Source organism: Plutella xylostella, chromosome 2, assembly GCF_932276165.1.
Source record: "Plutella xylostella chromosome 2, ilPluXylo3.1, whole genome shotgun sequence".
Classification (NCBI taxonomy): Eukaryota; Metazoa; Arthropoda; class Insecta; order Lepidoptera; family Plutellidae; genus Plutella; species Plutella xylostella.
In genome coordinates, this window is record NC_063982.1 from 3,133,182 (window position 1) to 3,145,862 (window position 12,681).

The following is a 12,681-nucleotide window of genomic DNA, read 5'->3' on the forward strand; positions in this document are numbered from 1 at the left end:
TTATAGCTGGAGGTTTTGAAAATATCGAATATCTTTGGAACTACTATGACTATCGGTTTGAATTATGTCTCAAAAAATAGTCGTGAAATAGTCGCTTCTATTTATTATAATTTTAAGCTTGATAAAAGCTGTTAAATAATGATATCAAATTCTTCATACAAATCAATGTGGACGAGAATGCCAAAGCGAGCCAGTACATAAAAATAATAGCACCGTAGCATTGAAGTACTCATATCGAATTTATCTATTAATCATTTATATCGTCATATTTTGCAACAATAGTATCTAAAAAAATCTTTGGTATGACATTTTATTGCTTTTGCTCTTAGCCTTTACCTTACTGTGTACAGAGGAAACGTATGCCTATACACATTTATCTGTTATCTTGACAAACGATAGCGATGACGACAACGGCAATGCAGTACCTAGGTCAGTTATTGTCATCCCTTACTATCCCGTGATCAGACAAATATTGCTATCCTTGTCTCCTTTCTAACCGGCATGCATCACACGCATAGAACGCGTGAGCAACCGCGTCACCGGTAACATCTTGACAAGCGATAGCAAACCGGTATTTATTACGTCCCTTACTATCCCAGGATCACACAAATAGTGCTATCCTTGTTTATGTGACCGCCGCCGCGCGCCGCCGCCGGTGAAGTTGGGATTAGTTTTTTGCATGTTTTGTTTGTTCATTTGTTTACAGTTTAGTGCAAACCATGGCCACGATCGGTGTTATTGTTGTTTGTTAAAATATTGTGAGTGCTCTAAAAGCAAATGAATATTCAAGATCTTATATTCTAAAAGATATTAGTGGATGCAGTTAAGAGTGTTTAGTGAGTGCTATGTTTGAATATTGCAAGTAAGTAATAAAGTAACCTTTTGAATACTCAACATCAAAGCAAGCCATCCCCTGGCTACTACAATATAATTTTGTTATGCTCATCTGATTTATTAACATGATTTTTTATTGAAGTAACGTTTTACGTAGTAAGTTTTAGTCCAAAAACTTTTTTAATATCTATGCTTAATATGTATGGGGATTGTTATTCAATTAGCAATTTTACACTATGAGCGAGTAAATTGTGCATACATGCAATCAAGGCATTCATGTACATCTTAGTAGATACGAAATATGTGGGTATCATCGATTACCTACTTATGGTAGACCTAGTTAAATGTGGATATTTACCCCTCAATAGCAAAAAAAGGCGTTATTGTTTGTATTTCTGAATGAAACTAGGCAAATAAATATATGTATAAAAAATAATTTGTGTGTAACCTACCTATAAACCTACCCATTATTATTTCAGGTGAAAACACAGCCCATCAATGTAATGCGCTAAAAAACTGCAATGGCTCCGAATACATGATTACCAGATAACAAATCCTGGGTAAGAATTTATCACTATTTTCATATGATATGGTGCTTATACTAGGCCTGAACAGTGTTGTGGTGCTGTGGTGGAGGCTGTTGATAAAGTTATAACAGCCAATTTAGTAATCAAAACTCATTTGTACCTATCAGTTACAATCGACAAAAACGTGTTTCTGAACTCAATGTCAATACCTATGTAAGTAATTCACACCCTGTGAAATTTCATACAAGTTTCAAACGCACCGACCGACCAAACCGGTTTTGGACAAAAGCCAAATCGTTTTCTCAGCTATCTCTTTCGCCCAAAAACAATAGAGGTCGGTTATCGGACATAAATATTGAAAAAAGCGAATACATTAATGAACAGTATTTCTACTCTACCTTTATCGCACAAAAGTTCGCAGTTACAAGTTATTGTTGCAATAAGTTACTGATAAGAAATTTTACTCCACTGTTTGCTGCCATGTGGTCTCCAAATGACAAAGTCCTTAGCGGGATTTAGCATAAATAATTACCAAACAAATAGTCTAGGTGAAATAACGTTGTTACTATCTACCTACTCGTATATCATATAAATATGTATATATATTAAAAAAACAAATATTTTTACTAATAAGACGTTAATTTGCCTTATTTTTTTTTCAGCGCAGCTTACGTGTGTGCTTCTATAACGTCGCAAGCTACAGTGGCTGTTCATAATTTTTGCAAGCTCTACACCAACAGGATTCAGTTATCTGGGCATTATAGATACCCTATTATCACCTAAGAAGTTATTTAGGTATATTTATTAAAACCATTAAATAGAGGTGAGTGATTGAGTTAATTAGTATATATATGTTTTATGATTTTTACATCTTATTTAAAAATAGAAAAGTGTATCTGCCATTCTTGGAAAAGTTAAAATAAATAACATATAATTTAGGTAATAGGTATAGAATAGGTAATTTTTGATAATTTTTTTTTCTATCAAATAAAGATGTTTAATTATACCTAAGTATCTTTATGAACAAAAAATATTACTTTGGGATACGTGAGTTTCAACTATGATGTTTAAACTATTGCTGCTGTATCTGATCTCGTTAATTTTATTCTTAAATTGTAATTATTTGTCTCACAATATGAAACGGGGACCAAAAGCAAAAGTATCATTAGAAGCCCAAAAGGATGTGTTTGTGAAGTTTAGAGACACTTTTCGAGAAGGTTTACCTCATTTCCGCCATGAAGTGTATAGTCAAATACAATCTGAGTTTAATTATGTAATGTCAATCAGAGCTATACAACTCAGCTTAAAAAAGAATTATACGTTCTTTTTCGGGCATGATGTGAACTTTTTCAATAGCCTTCCAGCATTCGAAAATGACTTACATTCAACATTTGATGATTCCTCAGATAGCAAGACTCATATTTTTTTAGTAGATACAATCACATGGAATGAAATCCGACCAAAAAACTATTATTATAAAAGAAATGATCGACCAAAAAATCAATACAATATTAAAAAAAGATTACCTATTAATAAATGGTCAAATTTAATACAGTTGCAGCTTTGGAAAGCATTGCGTCTGCTTTGCACTTGGTGCTTTCAAAATAACTGGGCCAGTAATGAGTATGATATTAAGTGCAATGGTTACTGTAACCAATGTCGCGCCAACATTTCCCTTTCTTCTCACTTAAAAACAGAAAATTTTATAGAAGTTAAATGTACAATAACTAACTGGAAACAAAATTACAAACATTCATCTAACGTAAAAAATCAAATCAGACCCGAGTACAGAAAAAAATGGCTCAAAATTTACAGCAAGAATCAGCGGCTTCTATACGTTACAAAATGGCTTCCGAATTAATGTTGGAAGACGATCCTGAGCCCTCAGTCTTGCCAAAATTAGAACAGTTACATCAGATTAGATACGAACATAAAAAAGCAGACCATTTTCATGAGAATCCCGTCTTATCCCTGGCAGCGATGAGCGAAACACCACCATTTGACACATGTTTAAAATATAAACCATTTTATACCTTTTATTGGACAGAAGACCAAATAAAATATTATAAAAAATGCCAAAAAGATTATGGTTACATTAGGGTTTCAATAGACGCAACCGGTTAAATTTTTGATAAAAACCTTCGACCAATAGTTAATGAATATACGCAGGTAGCATTTAAAAACCAAGGACCAATATTTTTATACGTTATAATGACAGACACGACTGTTGAAAGTAGCGTACCAATTTCGCAAGCAATATCGGAAAGTCATAATATGGCTACAATTTCTCACTGGCTTCGCATGTGGTTGGCAGATAATAAACCCCCAAATGAAGTTGTCACTGACGATTCTGCGGGATTACTTGGGGCAGTGATTAAAGTTTTTTGTCGATTAAAATCTACCAACCAATATTTACAGCGTTGTTTTGAAATATTAGAATCAAAAACGACACACTTGCCAAACTGCTACGTCCGTCTCGATACTTCGCATTTTATTAAGACGCTGTATAATCAAACAATATTTAAAAATGTAGATAAGAGAGTGGCAATTTTTTATATTAATTGTTTACGAACCATAAAAAAATCTACATCATATGATGAAATTAAATCAGTAATTAACCATATATTTATCGTTGCTAATAAAAAATACCGAGGCTCGAACGTTAAAGGACAGGAAACACGTTGTGAGATGTCAATTAAAATATTAAAACAAATATTTTTAACTACCACTCCAATTTCTGACTCAACTTCTGATTCCATGCAGTTTCAATTCTCGACTAATGAAGGTGATCATCGACCTACCTTTTGGGTTAGCGAAGAATTTAATCATGATGCAGATAATCCACTGACTGCTTATTACGAAGAGTTAGAAAGTGCTGAGAAAAAAACACAAGTTACTGATGAGGAAATATCGGACATTGAAAATTTATACTATTTGCCAAACTTGAAAGACACACTACTTAGACTTCTAAAAAAATTACCTCTATGGGGAAATGTGATGAATATTTTTTTCGGAACGAAAGATAACGCGCCTAGCAGTTCAAATGTAGAAAATTATTTTAAAGATATAAAAAAGTTGTTTTTTAAGACCAGTCTTATTAAATACCGTGTAGATGAGTTTGTAATAAAGCACCACCCCTTAATAACCGGAGCTCTTCGCATAGCCACAAGCAAGTTAAATGAGAAAGACGAAAACGTTGATCCGAGAACCGTAGACTCACAACTCACAGAAGATTTTGATAACACATTTTATAACAATTCCATATATAGAAAACAGCCGTTATACATAGAAAACTGGAGGGGTTTAGTAACAGATAAAAAAAACACAAAAAAAATTAACCGTAGATTAAATTTACATATTTTAAAAAACGGCAGCCTTTCTACTTCAGGTTCATCTAAGATCACATTTACAAACACTTGTGCATTTGATTCACTTGTTCAAAGTTTATCAATAGCTTTCTTAGATCGATGGACAATAAAGAGGTACATACTTGAACTGAAAAACGACTTGTCACAATTAATTAAAAGTTTAATAACGTATAAAGATAAAAAACGCAGAGGAACTACATTGATCCGAACCAAATCTAAAATCTATAAACAAAAACCAAAAGAGATTTATTCCATTCGGTCGAAAATATTAACACATATTTATAGGACGGAAATTTCTAAAAATGAAACATCGGTTAATTGCGAATGTAACATCACTCATATTGTAGACAATTTAGGTACATACGGAATTTACAGCGCGGACCGCTACTTGAAATGTTCAAATGTTGAATGTCAAGTCAATGACAATGTAGCTAAAAGGTGTACTTACATACCACTTGACATTGACTTGATTAAGTCTAAAGGTTTCGAGGTGCTAAGCGAAGCAGCGTTAATCTATGATGAAGAAAGAACTTGTAAACTTCCAACATGTACGGGTAAAATTGCTTACCATTATGAGGTATCCAATTTCATGTTTTTTGAAATTAACGATAGTGATCCTTGTAATGTTGAAGATATACCCAAAGATTTAACATTACAAGGAATCAATTATAAAATACTATCGATTATTAACTATTCGGGAGGCTCCGGAAGCATGGGACACTATACCTGCAACTGCTATCGTCAAATAAAAAATAAATGGAATTGTTTTGATGATTTGAGAAATAAAAGTAGCAACATTTCATCAAAAGTTTTGCCCCATTGCCTAATTTACACAAAAATATAGTGAGAAATAATGATAGTAGGTATCTGTAGGTAAGTTTATAGATATTTTAAGAATCTGTGCTATAAAATTCAGCCTAGTCTAGTAGTTAAGTAATAATTTGGTTAGTGATATAACTTTACTAAAAGAAAATTAAGTTAACTGAACGTGATATTATTACTTTTTATTCACATTCAAAAACCTGCCAATGAACCAGCTGTGATTATTTATTTTAAATAAAGCTAAATTTAATAATGCTAAGGAACATCATTTATATTTAAACTTGCTTATAATAATGAAAGTTTATAATAGTTAAATAATAATTTAACCAAATACAGGGACCTCTAAATTGAAGACTTGGTGCCTTTAGAATAGCTAATGATTATACTTACCTAAACCTATCAATGAACAAACTGTGATTACTCTAATTATAGCTTATTATGATAAGGCTAGTAAATAGTTTATTTTTAAATAGTTAAATAACTATTTAAGTTCATACCATATTTCTTTTTCAATTGAGCTACGTCAATAATATATTATTATTTAGCAATTAACCAACTGTGATTACTGTAAAATAAGCTAATTATTCTAACGCTAAGGAATAATAATATATATAAATTTGTATATAAAGTTGTTGGGGAAAAATATGTTTATAATAGATAAATAATAATATTACCAAATATTATCTCTGAATTATGACTTGGTGCCTTTAGAATAGCTGCCATTAAGTTTCTTTTCAATTGAGATACATGAAAATTATATTATGATAATAACCGTGATTACCTAAACCTACCAATGAACAATCTGTGATTACTTAAAATTAAGCTTATTATTATATAAGGCTAGAAAATAATTATGTTTTAAATAGTTAAATAAATATTCATATTTTTCATTTTCATACCATGTTTTTTTTTAATTGAACTACGTCAATATTATATTATTACTTAGAAATAAACCAACTGTGATTATTTTAAATTAAACTAAATATGTTAATAAAAGTGAAATAATACTGAGGTAATTGTATGAAGCCGACCTAATAATGAATAATTTTAGTATAAATAAAAGTACTTTCGGCCTGTGATTGTAATTAAATGAGTTGTATTTCAAACACCGTATTTTATTCTTATTGCTTGAGTGCTACCCTGTACTGCTTCACATAAACAAGGATAGGACTATTTGTGTGATCTTGGGATAGTAAGGGACGTAATAAATACCGGTTTGCTATCGCTTGTCAAGATGTTACCGGTGACGCGGTTGCTCACGCGTTCTATGCGTGTGATGCATGCCGGTTAGAAAGGAGACAAGGATAGCAATATTTGTCTGATCACGGGATAGTAAGGGATGACAATAACTGACCTAGGTACTGCATTGCCGTTGTCGTCATCGCTATCGTTTGTCAAGATAACAGATAAATGTGTATAGGCATACGTTTCCTCTGTACACAGTAACATACAACAGGATGGGACAGCTCTACTGTGCTCAGTGTGACAGGGTGTTCAAGACGAAGTTCGGACTTGCCAGCCACATAAGAGCACATAACAGAGTGTAGCAAGAGTCGCTGTTGTCGGATACGACGAAGAGGACATCATCATCATCACACAGTAAGGTAAAGGCTAAGAGCAAAAGCAATAAAATGTCATACCAAAGATTAGTTTAGATACTATTGATGCAAAGTATGACGAAATAAATGATTTATAGATAAATAAGACATGAGTACTTCAAATCTACGGTGCTATTATTTTTGTGTACTGGCTCGCTTTGGCATTCTCGTCCACTTTGATTTGTATGAAGAATTTGATATCATTATTTAACAGCTTTTATCAAGCTTAAAATTATAATAAATAGAAGCGACTATTTCACGACTATTTTTTGAGACATAATTCAAACCGATAGTCATAGTAGTTCCAAAGATATTCGATATTTTCAAAACCTCCAGCTATAATCCTCCACCAGGGCTGCAGCAAAGTACCTTTATATCTCTGCTATCTTTTGACGACTATTTCTGAAATTTGGCATGTCATTACGACTATTTCACGACTATTTTTTGAGACCTTAACCAAGTCGATAGGCCTTACCGTTTGTTCTGCAGAGGCTGGAGGATTATAGCTGGAGACCTCCAGCTATAATCCTCCATAAAGTATAGCTCTAACTCCGAAAGTATGATACGACTATTTTTTTGGAAAACACGACTATTTATGACTATTTCACGACTATTTTTTGGCATCATCAGAAGTAGTTTCTATTGAGTTTAAATTTTGGAGGATTATAGCTGGAGGCACGTTTAGTTTTTTATTTATTTTAGGTTTTTTGTCTACAAAAAATATTATAACAAAATTATATTTATTTATCATTCCCGTTAACAAGCCGTCAACCCATCATTCCCTGAATATTATACAAAATTTTATAACAAATAATTTCTTATAATTATTTCTTATGAAAAGTTATATAGTATATTGTAATTTGCTAATCAAGCCCTTTCATTTGATACCGCACACGGCATAAGTAGTTGGAAAAATATTATTTTTTCGATCATCACTTTATGTCCTCTAGAGAGCGCTATATACATTTTAATATAAAGTCACATAGCCTATAACCATCGCGCAATCAATACGCTTCTAACGATACCTCATACATCAAAATCTATTAAGCCGTTTAGGCTACAGGAGGGAACAAAGAAACAGACAAACATACATACATCCTCCTCCTTCGGCAATCGAGTAAAAAGTTCCCGTAAGTAGAAGTTTCCGTAACCGGAAAAAATATTTTCCTGTAGCGTAGTCATGGAAGTAATAAGTACTTATTACTTCTCAGTATTACTTCCATGCATAAATCTAAGCTTCCATGCGTATAGTCCATCTACGAAGTCTGAAAACGGAGATGTTTGTTTAATCTTTGTATTACCAGTCCTAATACTCCTATTTAGAGAGTCAGCGCTGAGATATTTTTTCACCCTAGTCTCTTCCCTCAAGTAGGTATAGTTCGTTTCATCCGCTACGAAAACTATTAAAAGTGGGAGGCATGCATATACTTACTTCTCTCCATTAGGTGCAACCACCAACCAGCCCTTAGTTTATGGGTTTTTCATTAGATCGAGCGGTGAAACCTAACGCAAAATTGTATGGCGCGGAGCTAGTGCAGCTACTTATCGCTAGGTGGCGACTCTCCAGCACAAGGAACATACAGTATTGTGCAAATTAATGTGAACACAAGTAAAAATTTGAAAAAATACATTTATTAGTTCTAGAATTCAAAAAAACAGAGATATATTAATACAGTTTCAGTTATATTAATAGAAAATGTGTCCTCCCTGGCTTTTATAACTTTTTTAACACGTTTTGGCATAGAATCGACAAGGTTTTAACAGTTTTCTGATATTTACTGGTCTAAAAAACTTGTATGGATTACAGCCTCAATCATTTTAGTTTTTCTTGTGCAATCCGTTTTACGAAGTCTAACTTTCACGATGGCCCACTTATTTTCATTGGGATTAAGTGCCGGTGAGTTCTCTCGCCATCCAAAGGCATGATATCTGGTTGTATCTTGGACACATGGCATGGAGCTGAATTTTGTTGAAAAACTTATTGACCGTTAGCATCAACTTTTTTTAGTTTGGGGCTGTTTTTCTTATATAGGTGCCGGATGACTTGTGCCCATCGAAGAGATGATGGACTCGCTAAAGTACAGTGACTTCCTAGAACGGAGATTAGAAGTTGAACTAAGAAAAGTTGATGCTAACGGTCAATAAGTTTTTTAACAAAATTCGGCTCCATGCCACGTGTCCAAGATTATGCTTAAATATTTCAAGGACAACAAGATATCATGCCTTTGGATGGCCAGAGAACTCACCGGCACTTAATCCCAATGAAAATAAGTGGGCCATCGTGAAAGTTAGACTTCGTAAAACGGATTGCACGAGAAAAACTAAAATGATTGAGGCTGTAATCCATACAAGTTTTTTAGACCAGTAAATATCAGAAAACTGTTAAAACCTTGTCGATTATATGCCAAAACGTGTTGAAAAAGTTATAAAAGCCAGGGAGGACACATTTTCTATTAAAATAACTTAAATTTTATTCATATATCTCTGGATTTTTTATTCTAGAACTAATAAATGTAATCCCTATTCTTGATTATGCCGACAGTTGCTATCTTGATTTAACTGAAGAGCAATTAAATAAACTTGAGAGACTTCAAAATGTCTGTATACGGTTCATATATGGATTACGCAAATATGACCATGTTTCTCTACTCAAGTGGCTCCCTATTCGCCATCGCCGGAATACACATATTCTCTCTCTGCTTTATTCGATACTGTTTAATCCGTCTTCACCTTCATACCTTAAGGAACGCTTCGAGTTTCGCTTCACGACACACAATAAAAATCTACGTTCCACTGAAAATCTTCGTTTAAATATTCCGCCCCATACAACTTCTTTTTACTCCAACTCTTTTACAGTCCAAGCCATCCAACTATGGAACGCTCTCCCTTTAAATATAAGGCAAGCGCCATCTCCTGCGTCTTTTAAACGCATGATCAAAAGTCATTATCTTGAAGAACAAGTTGAGTCTTAGTTAAAGTATTTTTATTTTAGTTATTTAATTTGTCAGAGCTAATATATATTTATAATATATATTATTTTATTTAATTATTATATTAGTTATATATTTATTTATGTATGTATTTATAATTATATATGTATTTTATGTGTTCAATAGTTAATTTGTTTGTTTTTAGTTGTTAATTTCGTAATTAAGTACACCTAAGTGCCCTTTTCCAATGTTTAACTTTTTACCTATAGCGGTTGTCTGGAAGAGATCGCTCTTAGCGATAAGACCGCCATTTGTGCATGTATGTTAATTAAGTTAAATTTAAGTTATTTTTCATGGTGTGCAAATAAAGATTATTATTATTATGTTGTGTCTTTACCATCTCGGGACCATGGGGTCCCGGGCATTTGGAAGGCGTGCATGGGGCCGAAGCCAACATGTAGAGGCCCGTTTGACAACATTAATCTATATGAAATGTGACACCAACCGACGATTTTCCCTGTTTAGACTATAGAAGTAAACCCAAGGAAAATCCCCGGTGAGTGCAGGACTATTGTAGGATATGGAGAAAACGAATACAGGGTTATGGAATGGTGATGCTAAATGGACTGGGTATCTGGGACTATGGAAGGACTATGGCCCCTGCCTGGACCTATATGTTTCACACCTACGGATAAAAAGGCAGGGGGTGACTCGCACACACATTAAATGGGCCCCCCAAAACAGTCGCTAGCACATTACAGTGACGTAGCAACAAGGGGGCAACATGGCATGAGGTGCTGAGGGTGGAGAGGTATACCAAGGCTCTCAGAGCAATCGCGGATGCCGGTCAAGACCCCTACAAGCACTTACTGGATATACTTCCTTCCTCCGAGCATTTCTGCTCTAGCGGTACACCAGTCAAGCCAGCCAATGAAGGCAAGCAAGAGGTGGGAGATCCTGTTCCTCGTCAGTGTTCACTCTGGACAACCAATAAAGGCAAGCCAGAGATGAGGAACAGGGGTTCTCCCCGGCATCGGGTGGGTGGGGTCGCTAATGCCCAACAGCTCGCCACAAGCTGCCCTGCCGCTTGCTTATTATTATTATTATTAAATGTATTTTTTTCAAATTTTCACTTGTGTTCACATTAATTTGCACAATACATACACATTCATTTTACTCACCGCTTCTGGAACGGTGTAAAAACTCCCACTCATGACTCCGGACATTATATGAGTATCTAAATAAGTAATGTTAATACCTATGAAGAATTAATACCCAATGTTATATTCATGTTACTGCTTTGTCGACCACGATTGTATTTAGTGTCAAGACAAACACGTAAACTTTAACCTAACTATGTTAGACAATGTTTTGTATAAAAAAATAGACACTAAAATCCTCAGCAGACGCATTTTGTGGTGTAATGGGAAGCATATTCAAGACATTTTATCGTTTTATCCTATTAGGAAAAGCCATTTAAATGATACACTCATAAACTGGGCATTCGTATATTAGTTTTTCATTATAAAATTGCTACTCAACATGTTTACAAGCAATAAATAACAAATTTAACAACACTATTCACTTGACTCCACATTATTTACATTCATTATTTTGAGGATTCTTAAATATCTCACCTCCTTTCTATGCATTCACTAATTGACGTTTGGATTCAGCCAAAAAGGAGTGTTCAATGAAATGAAAAAAAAAACTTTGAAGTTAAGTAAAACAAAGGAAGTATTAAAATACAAATTATGAAGTTAAAAGTTAAAAATATGAATCATTGCTTTCATATAAGTATATTATAAATATGAAGGTAATAATTATTTAATGTCTTAACCTTATGGTTTTTAAAGTTGTATCCTTTTCACAGGTTTATAGGCACTATACCTTTACTTTATTGTATTACTTAGCGCTGTGAATTTAACATGACTTATATTTAAATTGTATATTAAAAGTTGTTAGTAACAAGACATTAAAAGGGAATGTCTAGGGTATAAATACGATACTTGGCAATGAGTTAAATAAAATGTGGGTACGATTTATCATTAAAAATATTTTACCCAAATGTTATTCAAAGCAGTTCATTCTAAACTTTTCTACTACCAGCTTACACAAAACCCCCAAGGTGACAAATCCCTGTTGTAGTTCTAATTTTTGTCACCGACACGCTAAAGCTGCGTACAGACCGGCCCAACGAACGGCCAACGGACGGGTTTCGTTGACCTTCGTTGCTGCAATCTGCCCTGTATTATGTATGATAAATATCAATCGTTAGGCGTTAGTTGGGCGTTCGTTGGCCCGGTCTGTACGCAGCTAAAGAAGAATGACATCCGCTTATTTCGACATGAGTATGAAACAATAAGTTAAAAAATACCCCGCAGCTATCAATAAATAAGATTTCCACAAATATTAATAAATTAAAATCGCCTTTTTGACTAGACAAAGCAATTTTATGAGTATGAACCACCATTAAAATCATAAACTTATAATCGAAATTATGTCACCTTTTGTCAAAACCCAGATATTGCGAACATTGTAAGTATGATCAATAATTTATAATTGGCACATGTTTTAGTAGTAAAAGAAGCATTTTAAAAGT

General features: G+C 33.7%; 1 long non-coding RNA gene across 1 annotated transcript; it reads left to right on the forward strand.

The window, feature by feature from the left end:
• The first annotated feature begins 430 nt into the window (after positions 1-430).
• On the forward strand, positions 431-3,350 carry LOC125488755. Its single transcript, XR_007266472.1, has 3 exons — positions 431-862; positions 1,314-1,394; positions 2,024-3,350. It is a non-coding gene; the product is annotated as an uncharacterized LOC125488755 (long non-coding RNA).
• The last annotated feature ends 9,331 nt before the right edge of the window (positions 3,351-12,681 follow it).